General features: G+C 39.1%; 1 non-coding gene across 1 annotated transcript; it reads left to right on the top strand.

The window, feature by feature from the left end:
* The first annotated feature begins 13,906 nt into the window (after positions 1-13,906).
* Positions 13,907-14,013, top strand: LOC145049085 (small nucleolar RNA R71). Its single transcript, XR_013683201.1, has one exon. It is a non-coding gene; the product is annotated as a small nucleolar RNA R71 (small nucleolar RNA).
* The last annotated feature ends 7,953 nt before the right edge of the window (positions 14,014-21,966 follow it).

Raw genomic sequence — 21,966 nt, 5'->3', positions numbered from 1 at the left:
GACCATGGCATGGTGGCGTGTTGCAATGCGTCTGTTTTGTCTGGACATGGCCACGGCGTGACGACGGTTGATCGATGACTTTTTGACTAGTTTGACTTTTGATCAAAATTTGGTAAAATTGAGTATTTGGCTAAGGAATGGTCTAGGTTTGGCATTAGGTAGCTTGGGTTAGTTGTTTTGTTGTTGAGGTTGTTGTTGTGCTTCTATCATTTAGCTCAGGTGATTTTTCTCACTATCCTATATATTGTCGTATGTGTCCTAGAGTGTTAGGAAGTGGGTAGACTATTCTATGTTGTTAGGCAGGTAGACTAGTAGACTGTTACATGTGATGTAGATTTTTTTGTTATCTCTATTATATATATGTCGATATATTTGTGAAGGGATGAGGCATCCAACTTTTTCTGAATGACAAATAGTGGAGGCGGTAGAACTTTAGGTTGGGGGACAAAAAGGAGATGAGTTTACGACAACATCAACATTAAGTGTTATGAGTTAAGACATTCACAAAGGCCAGGTTGATGGGAAGATCAATTAGAGCGTTGTGAGCCTAGACATCCGTTGGGTTTGAGCGGACCCGAATGCATGTATTATAACTCAAGACAATCACAAAGGTCGGGTTGATGACAACACTAACCAGAGTTTTGTGAGCCTAGACATCCGTTGGTTTGGTACAGACTTGGATGCATGTATGTTTATGTGTATATTGTTGTATGTGGTATTTTACGGAACTCACTAAGCTTTGTGGTTATATTTGTGGATTAAATATTTTTCAGGTGCTTTCTCAGTTTACGGGGGTGCGAAGACGTGACGGCACAAACATATCAACAATTTCATGATTGGAGATTATGCGATAATTTTGTTATAACTCTGATTTTGAACTACGATTTATAAACAACGGGTTTTGCCTTGGATATATCTTTATGAAAATATGTGTTTATTTTTAACATTGAAAAAATTATTCTGAAAATTGGAACGTTACCATTTGGTATCAGAGCCCTAGTTTAAGGGATTATGATGAGCACTGCAATTCCAAACTCAAACTAAGGATTTGGGGATTTTTAAAAATTGAAAGGAATGAATTTAAAAAGGAGAAAAGAAGTTGTATTGTGTACAATTAGTCACAGCTCAAAGGAAAGTGATTTCCAAAATATCCATACTTGTTATATATCTGTTGATATAGGAAGTTTTAGAAATGCATTGTTGTGGTAAACTAAGGATCTTTCAGAAATTTCAAGTTAGAATTGCCTGATTTTGTGATGCCTTGTAGCCTAGGAGATTGGTTGTTGTGTACTACCTGATGTTTAGACTAGTATTGTTAATTGCTAAGTGTATGCCTTATAGTTGTGCATGATTAGGATTATATAGATCTAGAATGCTTGATTTAGCCTTATTTCATGTCCTTATTTGGTTATGGGCTTAGGATAGAACCATTTATTTGACCATCTATCTAATTATGTATTATATATGACTTACATATAGGATGCGACGAATGGTGTTAGTAAATATTTCTAGCGGTGCTAGAGCATGGTCGACGAGAATCCTAGAATGAGAATCAAAGAAGTTTAGTTGTACCTCTTCTAAGCGTACAAGTGTGTGTGTGTTAGTACACCGATTTGTGTTCGAGTGTAGTGACTTAGAAATTTGGGATGATTCTTGACACAAATATGGATAGGTGTGGAAGGTAGTTAAGACCATACTAATGGAAGCATAGGATCCATACGAGGATTAGAAAAAGTCACAGGGCTACTAGAGAACTGGTTGTTGGTAGATAGTGTGGTAGCACACTAGGGTTAGTTGTATGCCGTCTCTATTTTTTCGGTCTTTTGGTTATGGTTTCTATGGGTGATGACAAATATGGTGCTTGTTCGTGCCTTGTTAGCCATTGCATTTGGGCTTGCATGGTGCAAACCTGTATGAGTTAGTTAATCTTAAGGTTTCGAAGACCTTATTCAAAGTAGTGCCAGTTTGAGTCGTAGGGATTAAGTAGGAAGCGATTGTGCTTATCGCCTCGAGGTATGCAGCCTGAGGCTGGGTGGTCGGTCGATGGCTCAGGATGTCATTTTCTACGACAAGGTTATATTCTTCCAACCTCTCGTATTCGAGGGAGAAGGGATCAGATGTGTTTCGGTCGATGGATAAAATAAAAGGATGGTGTCCTCCGCATGGGCTCCTGCCTCAAGAGGTAAGGTTTGGTTTGTTGTGAATCATTTCCTTCTTTCAACAAGGAGTTATTCGAGACTCGATTTTTCTTTTGGTTCAGTGGCCGAGATAAAGACCATGTCACAAGTTGAATCTTTGGTCCAGTTTTGAGAAGATAGGATATCTCCATGGATGCAACGAGATGTTCCTGATTAGGGTAATAGAATACTATTGATATGTTGGGTTTGTCAGAGTTATTGTTGGAGCATCTATAAGGGATTCTTGAAGTTTCAGAAAAGGATGAGGTTGTGGATCATTTCTCTAAATGCAAGTTTTGATTGTGTGAGGTTCAGTTCATTGGATACCTCGTCAATCAAATGGTATTCTGATCGATTTCGCTAAGATTGAGGAGGTGAAGATGTTGTAGGAGGTTCTAAGGTCTCTGTCTAAGATTCATAGTTTCCTCTAGATTGTTTGATTATTGTCTAAAGGTTTCTTGTATTCCATGTTATGCAATCTGAAAGTCAAGGTTATTATGGATATGGTTGAGCTGTTATGAGGTTTTTTTTGTGTATAGATATCAGCCATGGGTGGTTTGAACCCTAAGTCGAGGAGAACTGGGTAGTCGTCTTGGAGGATCATTGGTCTATTCGATTATTTGTTGTATTAGTACAACAAGTTAGTGGAATTCACAGTTCAAGTACATAAAGATCTGGTTCAGGTTCATTGTTGCATGATGAAGGAAAGTATGTTACCTTTGAAGTCCTCATGGTTAGGAAGCTTTCTCGTGGCGTTTCTCAGGATCCTTCAGAATCCTTTATGGCCAGTGAGGATTCATGGATTGGTAAGATCATGATTGTAGAGAAAGTTTCCTTGATGATTATATCTTCAGGGGCGCATGTTTTGTCTTCACATCAGAAAGTTTTTGGGAAAGGAACTCGTTGTGGTCAATAGTTACTTCCGGAAGAGCTAATGATCTTGATTGAGGAGCATTTGAGCCACTCAAGTTGTGTATCGGATATAGAGAACATGGTTAGCTCGCGGTATGGGTGTCAAGATGGTCAGTGGTTGATCTTTTGGTTAGCTTCAGAGTCTGATATGTGTTTTTCTCTATGGGAATCGTTCAACAGTATATGAGATAGTTAAGTTTAGTTTCGGTTCATTTCGATTCGTTGGTCATTCCATTCCCCGTCAGCATCTAGGGGTCATTCGAGGGTTTTCGAGCAGTAATAGTTAAAGGTGCAGTTGGTGCGTTGACCCTTCATCAAAGTTTTGTTAGTTGTATATCTAGGATTCTAGGTGCATGTACCCTGGTTGTTTGGTTGTGGGATCTTTGTTTCTAGCAAGCCTAAATTTAGCGGTTGTCTTTGGTTACTGAAACTTTAGATGTTGCAACGATGTTGTTCGACTTTTTAGGTATGACCATGGGTCTACGTAGAGTTCAATTTACTTTGTCATGTCTATGGGATTGGCAATTAGCGATGATCCGATCAGGGTTCTGGTAGCACTTTAAGTGATTTTGGAATTTCCCCCCGAGTTTGGGAGTTTTATTGGGTTAGTTGCACATTAGTGGCTTGGTTTATTTAAGTTTGTAATTTTGTTTTGGTTGTTAGGAGAAGGTTTCTGTTAATGGTTAATGTTCACCAATTAGTTGGTTCCGATTGTTATTCACCCTTTGGGTAAGGTTGTGATGAAAAAGGAACACATTCGACCTGAGGAGCGTTAAGTGTTCACAAGGGTAGTCTGAAATCTTGGCAGTCCAACAAATGTTGTCATGATGGGTGTATGTAGATTGAGTTAGATAGCTTGATAACACTTGGTCTGAATTTATGGCATGGTTCTTGTTTGATTTATTTCTTTCGAGTTAGAAAAAAGTGTTCAACTATCTATCTTAGTTTCTGGTTGCCTACGATCATGTTTTCATCTCTTGTCGTGTCGGTGACAACCTGATCTGTAGAAGGGTTGTGTGCTATAAAATGTTATGGCTTGTGTTGTGCTTTGTAAGTGTTGACTGGGATACTGATTGGGTTCTTATAGGTCGGAGGGATGATGGTCGTGTGCGTATAAGCCCAGTGAGTTGTTGGTCGTGAGTTTTCAGGCCCATGGTTGGATGATGGCATGAACGGTGTGGAACCGTGAGCTTATCATTCCAATGGGTGGATGGTATCATAATGTATCGTGAACAAGTATCGATTGTGTTGGTGCTATTGTCAAAAATTTTAACTGAGTCAGATTTCGAGGATGAAATTCAGGTTAAGTGGAGGAGAATTGTAACATCCAGTTTCAGGATGTTTCTGATTTCGGGTTAGCGGACCATAATTTGATCGAATAAAGGTCTTAGGCTTCAAGGGAATATAATTTAGACCCTACTGGATGTTGATAATGTCGGTTAAGTGATTCAAGTCCTTGAATTGTGCTTTGAAGCCAAAGAGTAAAATGGGAAAAGTGATATATTGGACTTCTTGCATGAAGAATCAATTTAATTCCCCATGTTTTTAGTCAAAAGTAATTAGATAGAATTGTGGGGTTTTTCAATACATTTGTGTGAATATAAATATCACTGAAAAAGGAGTTGAAAAGAAGAAGTTATGATTGTTTGAAGTTGGAATGGAATTGGGAAAAACCCGTCACCACGACCTAGTGAGGAGTTCACCATGGAGTGGTGAGCTGTGCAGCCGAAGCCCATTAAATTAGACTTTGGTTCATGTTTAAAGGCTCCAAACCCTTTTCTAGTTCATTTTGCAGCCTCCATTGCATCAAGAACCCCTCTTTCTAACAATCCCTAGCCTCTCTTCATAAATCAAGCCCCTCATCTCTCCTCTCATCCATAGTCTTGAGTTTTTATAGCTCTTGGGTGTTGTGTTATTCAAAGACTTGAGTTTGAAGCTTTTCAACTGAAGATATCAGCCTTCATTTACCTTATGCACCCTTGTGAGTTGCAAAGATAATTGATTTATTGTGTTTCATCAATAGATATATCCGTATTTGGTGTTTTAGTATACTTTAATGATTTTTGTTCCACTTGTGAACTGTTCTATGGAGTTTGAAGAATTCTACGAGCTTTAGTTCATGTTTAAAGTTCCGATCTAGTGTTGTGTTGGAGTAAAGAGTGTATGTAAGAACTCTCCTTACTCCATGAATGAAGAAAGTGGGTTTTTGGATATTTCTTAGCTTAAGGTTTTAGATTTTGGAAATTTGTGGCATTATTATGGATAAAGTTGGAAACTTTATCCATCTCAACATCATGTTGATTCAGATATGAAAGTTGGAGGCTTGGACTTAATGGATTAATTCGAGAAAGATGCATTCTTGGACGCTTTGATACTTAAAGTTTAGATCCTGGTTGTTTGGACCATCCTAATGGATAAAGTTGGAAACATTATCCATTATGAAGCTATTAAGTACCAGATCTGATTTTATGAGCCTAGATTTCTAAGAATTAAGCTCTTAATGAAGAAAAGTCTTTCTGACTTAATCCATAACGTGGCCAATGAAGGCCCAAAACATGGAGGTGCGTTGCTACGCATATGTTTTGTTTGGACGTGGCCACGACTCGGTTAAGAACTCACCACGACGCGATGACTGTTAACCATTGACTTTTTGACTAGTTTGACTTTTGATCAAACTTTGGTAGAATCGAGTATTTGGCTAAGGAATGGTCTCGGATTGGCATTAAGTGGCTTGGGTTAGCTGTTCTGTTACTAAGGTTGTTGTTGAGCATTTGTCGTTTAGCTTAGGAGAGTTTTCTTACTATATTATATATTTTAGTATGTGGCCTAGTGTGCTATAATATGGGTAGATTGTTGTATCCTATTAGGCAGGTAGACTTGTAAACTGTTACCTGTGATGCAGATTTGTCTGTTATCTGTATTACGTATATGTCAATGTATTTGTGAAAGGATGAGGCATCCAGCAGTGTACATATGGCCAACAGCGTGGGCAATACAACTTTAGGCTGAAGGCTAGAAAGCGGGTAAGTTGAAGACAAGATCAACATTAAGTATTGTGAGTCAAGACATTCACAAAGGTATGGTTAATGGCAACATCAACTAGAGTATAGTGAGCCTAGACATCTATTAGGTTGGTGTAAACCCAGATGCATGTATTATGAGTCAAGACATTCACAAAGGTCAGGTTGATGGCAAGATCAACTAGTGTATTGTGAGCCTAGACATTTGTTGGGTTGGTAAAGAGCTGAATGCATGTATACTTATGTGTATATAGTGTAAGTGGTATATTGGGGAACTCACTAAGCTTTATGCTTACTGATGTGTGCAAACTCACTTAGTTTTAAACCTACTTTTAGTTATAAAATAACACACAAAGGCAGTGGACCTATCAATTGTGGTATAGTTAAATAAGTAGGGTATCGAACACAGGGAACGGCAAATTAAAACTAAAAACTAATTCTATCTAAATTAATTAATAAGTAGGGGGTTTTCTCTAGTTTTACAAGACTAGAAAACTTACTAACTATTACTTAATCTAAAACTTAGAAAAACAAAGAATTAACTAGATTCAATAATGGGAAGGAACTTCTGTTTAGTTCAACTCAATTGATCTTATGGTTGATTTCAAGGTAATGGTGCAATGGATTAATTCTTTTGTTGGTTACCGATTCAAGTGATTAGATTCGCATTCACTACACTAATCCTTAGTAAATAAACTAACTTAAACAGTGGCCAGTTGTCTAATTTAATTAAATTCACTAGATTAATTATTCGGGTTAATTTAGACTTGCAATAGTTAACTAATTTAGTCTTTTAGTTAACTTCTTGTTGATGGTCATCACACAAGCTCACACATGAATTTACTTAATTTTCTTATTAACTCTAGTTTCATGTTCATTAATCCTAGACATATGACAAAGTGATCACATAGCATATGAGGTTAATAATTAAAAGATGTTCATGCTATTTAATTACCTTCCTATTAACAGAAAATTAATTAGCATTCACACATAAGGTTCTTTAGCAAGCTAAAATAAAAAAAAATCACCAACTTAGAATTAATCCTACCAACAATCAAACCATAGTATCAATTTTGTATCCCCAAACAGAAGTCTAAGAGTTTTAGCTCATAATTGAAGTAAATAACAGCAAACAAACAGATTCTAATTGTTTAACCATAATGACAAAACAAAAGATTAAGTAGAATGATGAAATTTGCCTCAATTCTCCTTTGGAATTGAATTCTAGCTTCTAACTTTGTCTTCTAGGGTGTTTCTGACTTTTTAATCGCAGCTAAACTCCTCTGAATCGTTCCACAATTCCCCCCCCCCCCCCATCGTTCTGAGAGGTTATCTTTATATATGCGAATTGACTCGTCGATTTAGGTGTCGACTCGTCGAGTCCATCTCTCATCCCCCGTATGCGATAAGTCTCTAGGTCTCCGAGTCATTATCTTCTCGAATATTCATGTGGACTCGCCGAGTAGTCGACCCTACTCGTCGAGTAGGTGTTATTTTTAGTGTTTTTCTTCTTCGTTCCATTCTCGAGCTCTCAACCGCTTCTCCTGCTTCCTTTTGCTTCCGAGCTTCATTTTTGGACTAAAAACATAATTCAAACACTTTTAAGTACCTTTTGTCCATGAAATGCAATAATTTAGCTAATAAATGAATAAAAATCTACACTTAATATGAACTAAATATGCACATATCAAAATACCCCACACTTGAGTTTTACGTGCCCCCAAGCAAAACTGAATTTTAAACATTAGAATCACATATGACAACTCCAATCTAACCCAACCATTATGCCAAGACCGCAACGCATACATTTGTGTCTAAATTTTTCCTAATAACCCCCCGTACTCCAAATACTCACAATCCTCATAAACATTCGCCCACTCACCCCGAACTATGCTAATTTTATGCATCCCTCCGAATCCATCCGCAGAAAACCTCTTACCCTCAAGGTATTTTTAGTTGAGCAACCCAAGCATACATAATCTAGAATTACAATTTATGATACCAATATGGAGCTCTTTTGAATTCTTCACTTTCTTTGATAATTTGATCTTTGATCTCTTTGAATTCACCACCTTTATTGTTTGACTTTTTGGTATCTTCAACTTTTGGATTTCTTGGAATTTTGATCTTTTGATCTTCACTTTATTTGCTCCAAAATTCTTCAACTTTTCTTGCAACTCTCTCTCCTTTTTTTTACATGTACCTCTCTTTTTTCACTCAAAAACCAACATGCTTAAGCAGGGGCGCTCAACCTCAACCTTTATTGGCTAACAATAATAATTTTCCTAGATACATTTCAGGTTTAGGCTGCTAAACATATTGCATCCCTCAGGCTGAGCAAGGTCGTGTTTTTGTCCCATGATTTCACTGGAATAAGGAAGCCACAAATGCACTAGAACGTGTATAGGCTCAACTAAACATTTGGGTTTTCATGCAATCATCAACATAATTCTAACATGGAATCCTAATTTGCTTTTACCAAAATTTTCTAAATTAAGTCCTAAGTAATATTTTTGGTATGAACCAATTTTTTTTTTAAAATTAGCCTAAATTAAGATTCTAAATTTTCTAATATGTGACCAACCCCCTACCCCACACTTATTTTATGCAATGCCCTCATTGCATATTATGCCAAAAAAATAAAAATGCAAATATAGAGAGAATTGGAACAAGCTCCCCTAGGGTAGCAGTCGATAGGTTGATACTCTTTTCTTCAGCTCCATCTTCACTTGACTTTAGACATGGGAACAGCTCATCCATGTCTTGGGTGTCATGTGTCTCGTGTGGCAGCTCCAAATATGCAGGGAAAACAGTGTAAGATCTTCAAGAATCGATATGGAAGAATAAATGGTCAAGTAGCACACTCAGCAGCATCAAATCAGCAGTCCTTTAGGTATAAAAATGAACGACTCGTCGAGTCATATATGCGACTCGTCAAGTATAAGGGCGGACATCTTCGAATATGCGAGAATACAAGGCGACTCGTCGAGTTAGTTTAGTGCACTCGACGAGTAGACCGCTAGACGAAAAAAAAATGGTATTCTGCATTTGTTCCAGCCTCTAATAAATCTTCAAAATTTCTCCTCACTTATAGACTCACTCGCTCATGTCCCTTAGGACCGGACTCGATACTTTGACTCTAACGCTTCCCTTTCTTGACTCTCTTGTTCACTCTTTAAAATTCTCTTGACTCTATAACTCTAAACCCTTCTATGCAAGCTCTCCTAATCCAATTCTGAAAATCATCAAGGCAATCAAACATCAAGCATAACAGTAAAAGTCTTAACAAATTTCAAAACACACCAAATAAGAAAAACAAAATAAAAATTGTTCAATAAAACACAAAGAACTAATCCTCATCCTCATCGTCATGATCATGCGCCGCTCCACTTCCACTAGCGCCGCTCCTTCTTGCGTTGATCACCTCTTCCCAAGACGGAATATATGGGAAGTTACCACCATCAATATGTGGAATGTTGAAGTGGTCAAAAAGTCGAATGTGGGATTGATTGCTAAAGTTGATACCCCGCGCCATTTGATCTTGTAACCGCCTCATCTCAACATTGTACCAATCCATTGGTACTTCATCATTGTCTACCGGAATCACCGGCGGTTCCTCCTCTACATCACGTTCACGCCTCGATCGGACCCTCCTTCCCGGCGCCTCGGGACCAACAATAGGATCATCATGCGGGATAGCATAATGACCTCCACCATAGTCCTCAATGATCCTAGCCCTCCTAAAAAGAATTGGATTGAATGGAGGGGTAGGGATCATCGTCATCAAATTCCATGCGCCGCGGGTCATTAACCCAAACGAATTGGCGAGTCGTGTGACAAACATTCCACCATTAATCTTTGATGTCTTGCAATCTTTGACCGCACCCTCCGCCAAATATGAAGCTAAACACCAAGGAATATTGCATAAAGTGTCTGGTGTGATAATGCTCCATAAGTAAAAGACATCAAGGTTAGAAACCTTGTCATCATCCTTTCGTTGGTTAATGGTGGTGGAGATAAGGCGATGAATAAGACAGTGTGTAGGCGACCGAATGCTTCCCTCCTGGGCTGACTTCGGAATGTACACTTTGTTAGCAATCGTATTCCACCAACCCGTACTTGTCACACCATTGGGGAACACTTTGTGAGAGAATTCCATAAAGGCTCGGAAAATAGCAGTCGAGACCACCGGCCGGTCATAAATACCCATCCGACAAGCAAGATCCACAACGGAGCACTGGTGAAACTCGCCCCCAAGGCAGAAACTGACACTCATCGTGTGATAACAGTCATCTCCTCCACGAAAAGATACCGTGGAGAAAATTCCAGGCAAAGCTCCCGGTACACCGGCTCTTGAATACGAAAGACCTGGCTCCACCCATCGCAAACCATCGACTCCCCCTCGTAAACAAACTCCTTTAAAAGATAGGGAGCCAACTCCTTTTAATAACGCACACTTTGCAACCAACCCCAATCAATTCTGTTGGGCACGTAAATTTCTTTCTTTCTGACTTCAACTAATTTTTTCTTCCATCTCGTCATGGTTGAAGCGGATTCGATTTGAGGGAAATTCAACCAAGGAAAGTCTCCTTGGCGTCCACTGGACCCTTGACTTCTGTGAAACATTTTCCTGTAACACAAAGAACACCAAACACAGAAAGTCATTAAACTAAGTCGCATCTGGGTTCCCGACTGGACTCGTCGAGTCCATGAACGACTCGGCGAGTCGCAAGAACTGCGCGAGTCAGTCGACGAGTCTGTCAAAATCCGACCATTAAATCTCAAAATTAACTCAAGGGTTTTGTCCAGGGATGTGTCTAACATGTATTAGGGCAAGAATGATCATCCAAAACAACATAATTGATGTAAAATCAAAACCCTATAAATTCATTATTCTTCACAATCGGGTATTATATGAAATTGTTACCCTAGATCATCTAAAAACCATGCTTTTAACAGAAATTAGGAAGAAATTCAGTACCTTTTGTGATGGAAATTGAAAATCTTGAAGAACAATTGAAGAAGATGATGAATGCTTGAGAGAAAAAGTTGGGAGGGAGGCGCACGACGAGTGTAGTGTGAAAAACTGATTTCATTAGGGTTAAAACCCTAGTTACCGGTTGTAAAAGTAATTTCAAAATTATTTTTTTTCTGTAAATAAAAAGGACTCGTCGAGTCAGGGTCAGACTCGGCGAGTCTGGTCGGGATTTTATCATTCTTCTGAAATCTGAATGGACTCGTCGAGTCATGGTCATACTCGGCGAGTCTCTTACAAACAATTTAGAAATTATAAAATTTTGCCATTTATTTAAAAAAAAAGCAAATTTACTCCACCCCACACTTAGTCCATACGCACTCTCAAGCAGACATGTCCGACGAATTGGAAGATTAGAATTCTAAAAACGAAAAAAAATTCAAACAAAACTAAAAAGGTAAAAGAAAGCAAACTCTAAATAACGGGTTGCCTCCCGCCAAGCGCTTCTTTTTAAGGAGTCGTTAGCTGGACTCCTTCCCATCTACGTCTCGTCATCTTCCAGCATCGGGAATGCACGCCTAATTTTTTGTGGTTTGTACTTTGTCTTGTAAGCGTGAATCTTCTTTTTGTAAGCCCGTTTTAATTCCTCTCTTTTCTTCTTTACAGCATCATCCTCAGCTGCTTGGGCTTCCCTTCTCCTCTTTTTCTTCTTCACCCCACTCTTTTTCACCTTCTCTTGCACCTCCTTTTCCTTAAACTTAATTACTTCAAAGTTTGTGAAAGTTCGTGCTCTAGGTTTGGTAATGTAAGGTCTATCAACTCTCCTATCATTTGCCTTCTCCTCTTTTTCTGTGCTTAACTCATCTTCAATCGGAATTGCATCAAGACATGCTATATGGACATGTTGAACTTCCGTGTCTATTTCTCCTTCTGCTGTTTGTTCTTCTAAAGAATGAGGAAAAATATCCAAGTCCAGCATATGCAGAGAACTAGCAACAAACAGATCTAAGTCAACCAAGTTGTTGGCAGATTCGACTGGACTCGTCGAGTCCAAGAAAGTGACTCGGCGAGTCGGATCGTATTTCACCAATTCCTCTATGTTTTCCAAGTCAGCTCCTTCCAGTAGCTTTTCTATCTCCTTTAAGTCCTTGTTAACATCTCCATCCTCTCCAGAAAGTAGCAAAAACTTGCTTGGATCTTCTTCTTGCAAAAGTGAAAGCTCTTTTTGTAGTATCTCATCACCTATATCGATAAATGAGATCTCTTCTTTTCCTTTCTCTTCTTGCTTGACTTCTGGTAAGGCTCTAAATATTGCGGACTCGTCTCCTACCCTTAGCGTTAGTTTAGACTCACTTACATTGATTAAAGCACATGCGGTGTTTAAAAATGACCTCCCCAAAATAATAGGAATTTCGGGGTCTTCTTCCATATCAAGCACCACGAAGTCTACTGGAAATATGAACTTTTCGACTTTAATAAGAAGATCCTCACAAATGCCTCGTGGATTAATTGTCGTCTTGTCTGCCAAATGGATCTTCATGTTTACCGGCCTTGGCTCCGGTAAATTTAGCTTCTTAAAGAAAGAGAAAGGCATCAGATTGATGCTTGCACCCGATTCAGTCAACGCTTGAGTGACGAATGCGTTTCCAAATTGGCACAGAATTATGATACTCCCCGGATCGCCCTTCTTTTCGGGTAGCTCACTCAATATTATCTCCGCGACTTCAGCTAAATCCTTCCTAGCAGCAAAGAGACCTTTCAGTAAGTTTAAGTACTTGGGTGTTTTGAGCATCGTTTCCACAAACGGCACATTGAATTGTAAAGCTTTAACATTCTCCATAAAGGCTCTATAAGCTTCAACTTTTTCCACAGGCATGGCTCTGATTGGGAATGGCAAAGGGGGATTATATGGCTTTAAAGGAATGACAGTTTTGTCATTTACGCATGGACTCGTCGATTTCATTAGAGGGACTCGACGAGTCTGGTCGGGCTTAGCTGGAGCTAACTCTTCTGCCTTTTCTGTCTTCCTATTGGAGATCCTCTGTGCATGTGTGAAAAATTTTTCACTTCTGGAAGTTACTGCACTCACATTCTCCATTCTCGGATTGGTTTCGGTATTACTTGGAAGTTGACCCGGTCTTCTTTCGTTCACTTGGTGTGCAAGCTGTCCCAGTTGTTTCTCAATGTTGAGAATGGATGCCTGTTGATTCCTTAACATATTTCTGCTCTCGTGTATTACAGCATCGTGATCATTATGTCTCTTTTCGGACGCGGCTATGAATCTAGTGAACAATTCTTCTAAATCGGCTTTCTTTTCCATCACCGGTTCTTCCTTTTGATAAAATCCCCTTTCTTTCTGTTTGTATTTCTCCTCCTTAGCTTTCTTGTATTCTTCGTATGGGAGCCATTCCTTCTTCGGTTTCCGCCAATTCTCGTCATATCTATCGCCACTTGAATAGAACACTTGAGCCTTCTTATTTCCATTTTCATCCAAATCACAATCCTTTGTGAGATGGGGCCCTCTACAATTTTCACATCCCACCCGAATAGCATGGATTGTTTGATCCATTTTTGTCATTCTTCTGTCTAGACTATCAAGTTTGGCTATCATCGTCGCCATGCTATTATTTGCTGAGTTCACTACCCCCCGACTTACTTCATTTCTTGGATTGTGGTATTCTCTAGAATGCTTAGAGAATTCTTCAATTAGCTCCTTGATTACCGGGGGTGCCTTCTTCATGAGCGGGCCTTGTGATTCGAGCAATTGCCTTGTGGTGACATTGACTCCATCATAGAAGATGGAGACCTCTTGTTGGCTATTGAGGTCATGGTGTGGGCAATTCCTAAGCAAGCTCTTGTATCTTTCCCAAGCTTCATAAAGAGATTCTCCGAGTTGTTGCTCGAAGTTGGCAATGGCTTTCTTTAGTTTGGCTATTTTGGAGGGTGGGAAAAGTGATCAATGAATTCTTCCTTCATCTTGGCCCATGTGGTGACCGATCCGGGAGGAAGTGATTTTAGCCAATCCTTTGCAGCACCTTTGAACGTGACTGGGAGCATGCGAAGAAGCTGGGTCTCGCGTGGAACATTCGGTACGTTGAAGTAGTCAGCCACATCATTCACTTTGTCCAAGTGCTTGTAGGCGTCTTCGTGATCCTTTCCATAAAAAAGAATCTCCTTGAGTTGAGCGAGAATATGGCCTTTTAGTTCGAAAGTAGCGGTTGCAGGAATTGCGGGTTGCACAAGTCCCGGGCCGGTGTCATCGCGCATCCTCTTCTTCCATTCCCCCATGGGGACTTCATCGATATTAGCCATGGTGATAGCTAAATCGTCTTCAAACTCGGATTCGTGCTCGTATGTGGGTTCTTCTTCTTCCTCGGTCTCGTACTCGGTGTCTTCTTGAATTGGGTCTCCGATTGTCAAAGAGGCACTGGATGCTCCTGATTTGCTGCTCCTCTTCTTGCTGAAAACGGATTTGAGGTTTTTGAGTAGTGAGTTCTTTGAAGAAGCAGATTCTCCAACGGTTTTGCCTTTGCTCCTCCTTAGTGCGGATTCCAGGTCTTCAAGAGGAGGGACCAGAGGTGTATCAGATCCTCGGGTCATGAAACAACTGTAAACAAAACAGAAAACGCGTAAAAAGAACAAAAATAAAATAAAGAATTAAAACTGTAACAACGATGTACTCGCCGAGTCGGCACGAATGCACTCGGCGAGTTCAAGTCAAATACAGAAAAAAAAAATTCTAGTAACTTTAAAAACGAATTTTTATCAAAACTTATACTACTTACTAAATTACCTTTTAAATAACTTTGTGTAAGATAAATCCCACACAAAGGATCGATAAAACTAGAATTTAACGTTAATTTTAGAACCGTTCCCCGGCAACGGCGCCAAAAACTTGATGTGTGCAAACTCACTTAGTTTTAAACCTACTTTTAATTATAAAATAACACACAAAGGCAGTGGACCTATCAATTGTGGTATAGTTAAATAAGTAGGGTATCGAACACAGGGAACGGCAAATTAAAACTAAAACCAATTCTATCTAAATTAATTAATAAGTAGGGGGTTTTCTCTAGTTTTACAAGACTAGAAAACTTACTAACTATTACTTAATCTAAAACTTAGAAAAACAAAGAATTAACTAGATTCAATAATGGGAAGGAACTTCTGTTTAGTTCAACTCAATTGATCTTATGGTTGATTTCAAGGTAATGGTGCAATGGATTAATTCTTTTGTTGGTTACCGATTCAAGTGATTAGATTCGCATTCACTACACTAATCCTTAGTAAATAAACTAACTTAAATAGTGGCCAGTTGTCTAATTTAATTAAATTCACTAGATTAATTATTCGGGTTAATTTAGACTTGCAATAGTTAACTAATTTATTTTTTTAGTTAACTTCTTGTTGATGGTCATCACACAAGCTCACATATGAATTTACTTAATTTTCTTATTAACTCTAGTTTCATGTTCATTAATCCTAGACATATGACAAAGTGATCATATAGCATATGAGGTTAATAATTAAAAGATGTTCATGCTATTTAATTACCTTCCTATTAACAGAAAATTAATTATCATTCACACATAAGGTTCTTTAGCAAGCTAAAATAACAAAAATCACCAACTTAGAATTAATCCTACCAACAATCAAACCATAGTATCAATTTTGTATCCCCAAACAGAAGTCTAAGAGTTTTAGCTCATAATTGAAGTAAATAACAGCAAACAAACAGATTCTAATTGTTTAACCATAATGAAAAAACAAAAGATTAAGTAGAATGATGAAATTTGCCTCAAATCTCCTTCGGAATTGAATTCTAGCTTCTAACTTCGTCTTCTAGGGTGTTTCTGACTTTTTAATCGCAGCTAAACTCCTCTGAATTGTTCCAGAATTCCCCCCCCCCCCCATCGTTCTGAGAGGTTATCTTTATATATGCGAATTGACTCGTCGATTCAGGTGCCGACTCGTCAAGTCCATCTCTCGGCCCCCGTATGCAATAAGTCTCTAGGTCCCCGAGTCATTATCTTCTCGAATATTCGTGTGGACTCGCCGAGTAGGTGTTATTTTTAGTGTTTTTCTTCTTCGTTCCATTCTCGAGCTCTCAACCGCTTCTCCTGCTTCCTTTTGCTTCCGAATTCCCCCCCCCCCCCCATCGTTCTGAGAGGTTATCTTTATATATGCGAATCGACTCGTCGAGTCAGGTGCCGACTTGTCGAGTCCATCTCTCAGCCCCCGTATGCGATAAGTCTCTAGGTCTCCGAGTCATTATCTTCTCGAATATTCGTGTGGACTCGCCGAGTAGTCGACCCTACTCTCCGAGTAGGTGTTATTTTTAGTGTTTTTCTTCTTCGTTCCATTCTCTAGCTCTCAACCGCTTCTCTTGCTTCCTTTTGCTTCCGAGCTTCATTTTTGGACTGAAAACATAATTCAAACACTTTTAAGTACCTTTTGTCCATGAAATGCAATAATTTAGCTAATAAATGAATAAAAATCTACACTTAATATGAACTAAATATGCACATATCACTTACAGTTGTGGATTAAATATTTTTCAGGTACTTTATCAGTTCGTGGGCGTGCAAAGGCATGTCTGTACACACATATCAACAGTTTTTGATTGGAGATTCCATGATACTTTCCTTACTCTGATTTTGAACTACGATTTAGAAACAAAGGGTTTTGCCTTGAATATATCTTTATGAAAATGTGTGTTTATTCGATGTTAAAATTGAAAATATTATGTTGGAAATTGGAAGGTTATAGGCTTGAAGGTCAGGATCATGGGTCCTAACATTGTACTGGTTAAAAGGGAAGATATGTACGTGAAAATTGTTCAAAGAACCGTGATATTGATGGGAAAAAACAAGAAATTGTCAAATATATTCCGTATAGAATCATAGTCATGTTGCTTGGGATGGATCAATTCATCACTATAAGTGCAACGCTAACACATGTGAAAGAAACCAAGGCATCCCGATTTGAGCCATAAAATTATCCATTCCCCCATTGTTTGTGTTATAGTTGGGTGTAAGGTCACAACCGACATCCTAAAACTTGTTGACGGTTTGAATAATCTAACCAGATCTGGCACTTTGGTTGTTTGCAAGAAAGAAGATTCTGGTGAGCATATTACTGTTTTTTGTTTCAGGAAAATCATTTGAAAATCTATTCAAAGAATTTGCAGGATAATTTATGGGTGCATCGGAAATCGTCTTGTCCAACTCGTTTGTTTATTTATATGAAATTCTTGCAGAGAAATCCTCACATATGGCTATGAGAAACTCTCCACAAAACCATAAATATCTATTCCTGAAAGCATGTCAACATGATCCTTGATTTTTCCATAGTAAATAGGTGAATTGGTCCAACGGATGACCCATAAATTCATGAAAAGATTGTATTGAAGAATTATATTTGGAAATATATCGGAAAGAAGATCTCGTGTTTAGGTTCTAAAAAAACAAGTCAAACATGGTTGTTGAGATGTGTTAAGGAATGGAGTACTTAACTAAAATTGAGGATTCTATTTTTTCTGTTCTCCATTTGGTTTCGAAGAAAGGTGTTGTAACGCCCCATTTTCACAAACAAATTTTTCATTTTTAATTAAGGTAAAACACCATTTTCATGAAACCCAATTAAATAAAAATCATTTGTTCCAAAATACAATTGTATGAAAATCAAAGTAATATAATAAATACAAAATCTCTAATGTTGTTAATGAGAATGTACAGTCACGCCTTCTCCTTCACAGGAGCACCAATGGTTACTAAAAAATATTTAATCAACATCTATAAGACAAAGCTTAGTAAGTTCCCCAAAATATCACACACCACAATATACATACAATGCGTGAACACATGAGCCTTCAATCTGTCTGACTCACCTCAAAAGGCCTACAACATGCCTGGACCGCCCTCATGAGCCTACAGTCTGATTGGACCGCCTCGCAAGCCTTAAAGTACACCTGGATCGCTCTCCTACAACATACAGTTGATCCGCACTTGGTCTAAAACACACCACTGGCCCGCCCTGTTATCATGGCATACCGCACGTAGCATGATCTTCTCAACCCACCATCCAATATGTCGACATATAGATCAAACAATGTAACATCCCAAAAATCATAAGGAAAATTTTTATTTTTTTGAATTTAACCAGAAACACCAATTATCCTTTTTTCAATCATTCAAAAAGTATTTCAGAATAAAAAACAGTTATCATAGTACAATCTCAAAATCATACAGTTGCGGAAACATGGGTGGATACGATGCGATCAAGTTGGGCCCTTCCCTTTGGAACTGAAAGTACCTTAAACCATAACTGTACAAAAAATCGTAAGCACAAAGCTTAGTGAATTCCTTAAAATACCACATACATAAAACATACAAGTGCCATGAGCTACCCCCATGCTCTTTCTTTGCAATGCCAAGGGCCAAATCCCGGTCTTACATATAAGTGCCATGGGCTACCCCCATGGTCTTTCCTTGCAATGCCGAGGGCCAAATATCGGTCTTACATACAAGTGCCAAAGGCCAGATCCTAGTCTTTCATACAATTTCCAGGGGCCTGATCCTGTTCTTTCATGCAATTGTCAGGGGCCAAATCCTGGTCTTTCATGCAAGTATCACCGAGACAGCTAGCATTTCACATAACAAGTAATGGGCCGACATTGGTGCCTTCGACCCATGGATATAGTAAGAAGACTCACCTGAATCATGATGTTGACTAAAACCTTGTGCAATGTCGCACCAATTACAACCAACAACATTCACCGCCAAAAGATGGGTGCAAAACACCTCCTAATAATCCACACAAGGAAAACCCTAAGTCTACCTTCTAAAAATAGAAATTAACATAAAAGTCAACCCATGCCAAAAGCCAACGGCCAAAGTTGACTTTAGCTGACCGCCACATCTTGGCCTTCCTTGGCTACATCGTGGCCTTCACCCAGCCAAACATACGGTAAATTCTGAGTTGCCACACCGTGGGCACTAGGCTTCCAGTAGATTAATGGATTAAGCTACCTTCCTCGAGTCCAAGAGTTCCAAAGCTCGGATATAGCCCAAACTATGGTCTAAATGGATAAAGTTTCCAACTTTATCCATTAAGACACCTAAAGAGATCAAGATCTCAAACCCTAGGTCCAAATGAAGCCAAAATCCATAATGTCTTAACCATTAAGTCCTTAATCCGAAAAGTCCTTAACCCTAACTCTACTAGAAGCTAAATGGGGTATCAAAGGTCCATAAAACTGATTACTTGATAGGCATGCATGACCCATACATGTCCTTAACTCATTCTAAGTCTAATGACAAGAAAATTACCTAAAACTCATGCAAGATCCACAAATCACAAACAAACTTCATATCCATAAGATATGATGCTCAAAGGACACTAGAGAGCAATAAAGTTGCCAACTTTATTCTATCCATTCACTCCAATCAACTCTATGAACCAAAAAGGAAAAAAAAAAACAACCTAGATCTAAGGGAATAACTCAAAAGGTAGATACTTGAATCCTTACAATGGCCCAGAAGGTGATGATAATGTTGATTCCTTTCAAGCTCCACCAAAAGATCACCTTCTTCTTCTCCTCTTCTTCTTCTTCAAGCCAACAAAACTACAAAAAGCTCAAGAATCAAACAAATGATGGAGGCTAGGGTTTTTTTGAGGTGGAAAAGGTCTTGGAGGCTGATAATGAACCCTAAAATGGGTTTAAAGAGGTTTAAATACGAAGGGAACCCTAAAAGACTGATGAGCTTGGGCCAGAACAGCTGCCACACCGTGGCAACTCTTGGCCACGTCACAGCGGCTAAAAATGTGTGTGCCATTTATCTATTGCCACGTCATGTGTATCCTTGATCCACTCCGTGGCATAGAGTTTTTCCCAAAAACTCCATCTTTAGACCTAGAGAATAAAAGCCAAACCCTACTGGAGCATGGGTGTTACAACTCTTCCCCACTTAAATTAGATTTCGTCCTCAAAATCACTTCTCACTACATTCCAGGCATCCCAAACGATTCTAAAAATTCTCCCAAAACCCAGATAAAATCGAATCTAACATACGTTGACCCTCAAGTGCATTAAATGATTCCAACCTTAATAGGAACCACATACCAACGACGATCGTATCCTTGCCCCGCTAACCTTAACTAATAAAAAATAACCATCACTACTCGGTACAAAATCCAGAAATCCAATACCTTGTCTGACTTCTCGACATACAATGCCAATACGACTCCATTTCACAACCCAACCCGAACGAAAACTCTGCTGACCCTAAATTATCTTGTTGTTTCCACTAGGAGACGGAATCCTTGACCATTCATTACTGCCGAAAACTTTTCACTTGATAATAAGGTGACTCCTAACACGAGTCTCATTCATGGGTAACATCCCATACTCACATTGTCGTACCATAACGATAATCTTGATGCAACCAAGACCTCCTTGACCTTGTACTTACCTATCAATTAACTAATATACCAGATTTCCAACTGGTTACTGAGGTTGTTATCCTAACATAATCGCACCATGTGACTCCTGAACGAGGGTCTATCTAGCAAGAGCTGTCCTAGCCTGCTTGCTTTAGCGACTCTAACAACCCTCCTGGTCCAACCAAGGATAATATACCCAACCATTCATCACTGGTGAAACCATCTATTTGAGATCAAGGTTGACAACCAATGCAAATCTTATCCATTTTCCGACCCGATACATCACTCATAGCCGAAATCTTATGATCCCACATTAACCTTCCACTAACCGAGATATCAAATCCTCAATCGACAGTTGAGACCAACAGTCTCATATTTGGTCTCTCCACCAAGCTCCTACCAAGAGTCTAACTGATAAGGGCTACCTATCCCACACGCCACACAGATACCACCCATGGACTACAAAGTCATCTCACTCTAAACGTGATCTGATATCTTGCTCCAACCAATTTCCATCGGGTCTCACCCATGGGTCTCGCCAAATTGAGTTCTATACAGGCCTAACTTCACCTCGGATCCAACGATACGCATACCATATCAAGGAGAAGTCCTCCAACAATATTATTCACCTCGACCCATGCATATGCTGATCCTCTTTCAGTCCAACGACCACTCCTACCGTGGCTTACTTTATCATGGTGAATGTTGCGACTACCTTGTGGACTTACAACACTTCCCTGCCAGCCTATCGTCCTTGTGTATGCTACGGATGCCTTGTAGTCTTACATCAGTTCCATACTGCCATGGACACAACCCATGCTCTTACCATCTATCTACCATAACAACCATAATTACCATGAGTTGTACCCACATCTGTTTATACCCCAATCAGGTATTCGGGTCATGCTTCGAACCCCAAAGCCTTAATCAGACAATAACATACAGATAGGCTCTAACACAATCCTCAACCTAAATTCATCCACATGTCTGGTATGCATTACTATGAATGTACCATCCCGACATTGAAAGTATATGAACCTCTAACCTTGTGAAACCTTTATCCAAACTGCCACTTAAACTGGCTTCCCTCTCGACTAAGATGTAGAACTTTTCCTAGCTCGCACCTACTTGTATCCCTGGACATCCAAACAGTTCTCCCCACTTGGATCTGACTACACTCTTCCAATCCACATAATTTATGGGTTTCCAATCCATCTCAACTCCTTACAATCCAAACTATCGACACCTGAACTAACAAGGACTAGCGTTCTATTACTAGCCCATATTAAAGATTACCCACACATTCCAAATCCATATGAATATTTACCGAAATCTCAACAAGCTCAAAAATCCCAAGCACTTCCCATGATAAAACTCTAAACCCTTAATTCATTTCAGCTCGTGACGAAAAACTATAACCTTTGACCGGAACGGGCGG

Source organism: Lactuca serriola, chromosome 4 (assembly GCF_051521515.1).
Source record: "Lactuca serriola cultivar US96UC23 chromosome 4, Lser_US96UC23_V15, whole genome shotgun sequence".
Classification (NCBI taxonomy): Eukaryota; Viridiplantae; Streptophyta; class Magnoliopsida; order Asterales; family Asteraceae; genus Lactuca; species Lactuca serriola.
This window is presented reverse-complemented; position numbering and strand designations above follow the sequence as displayed.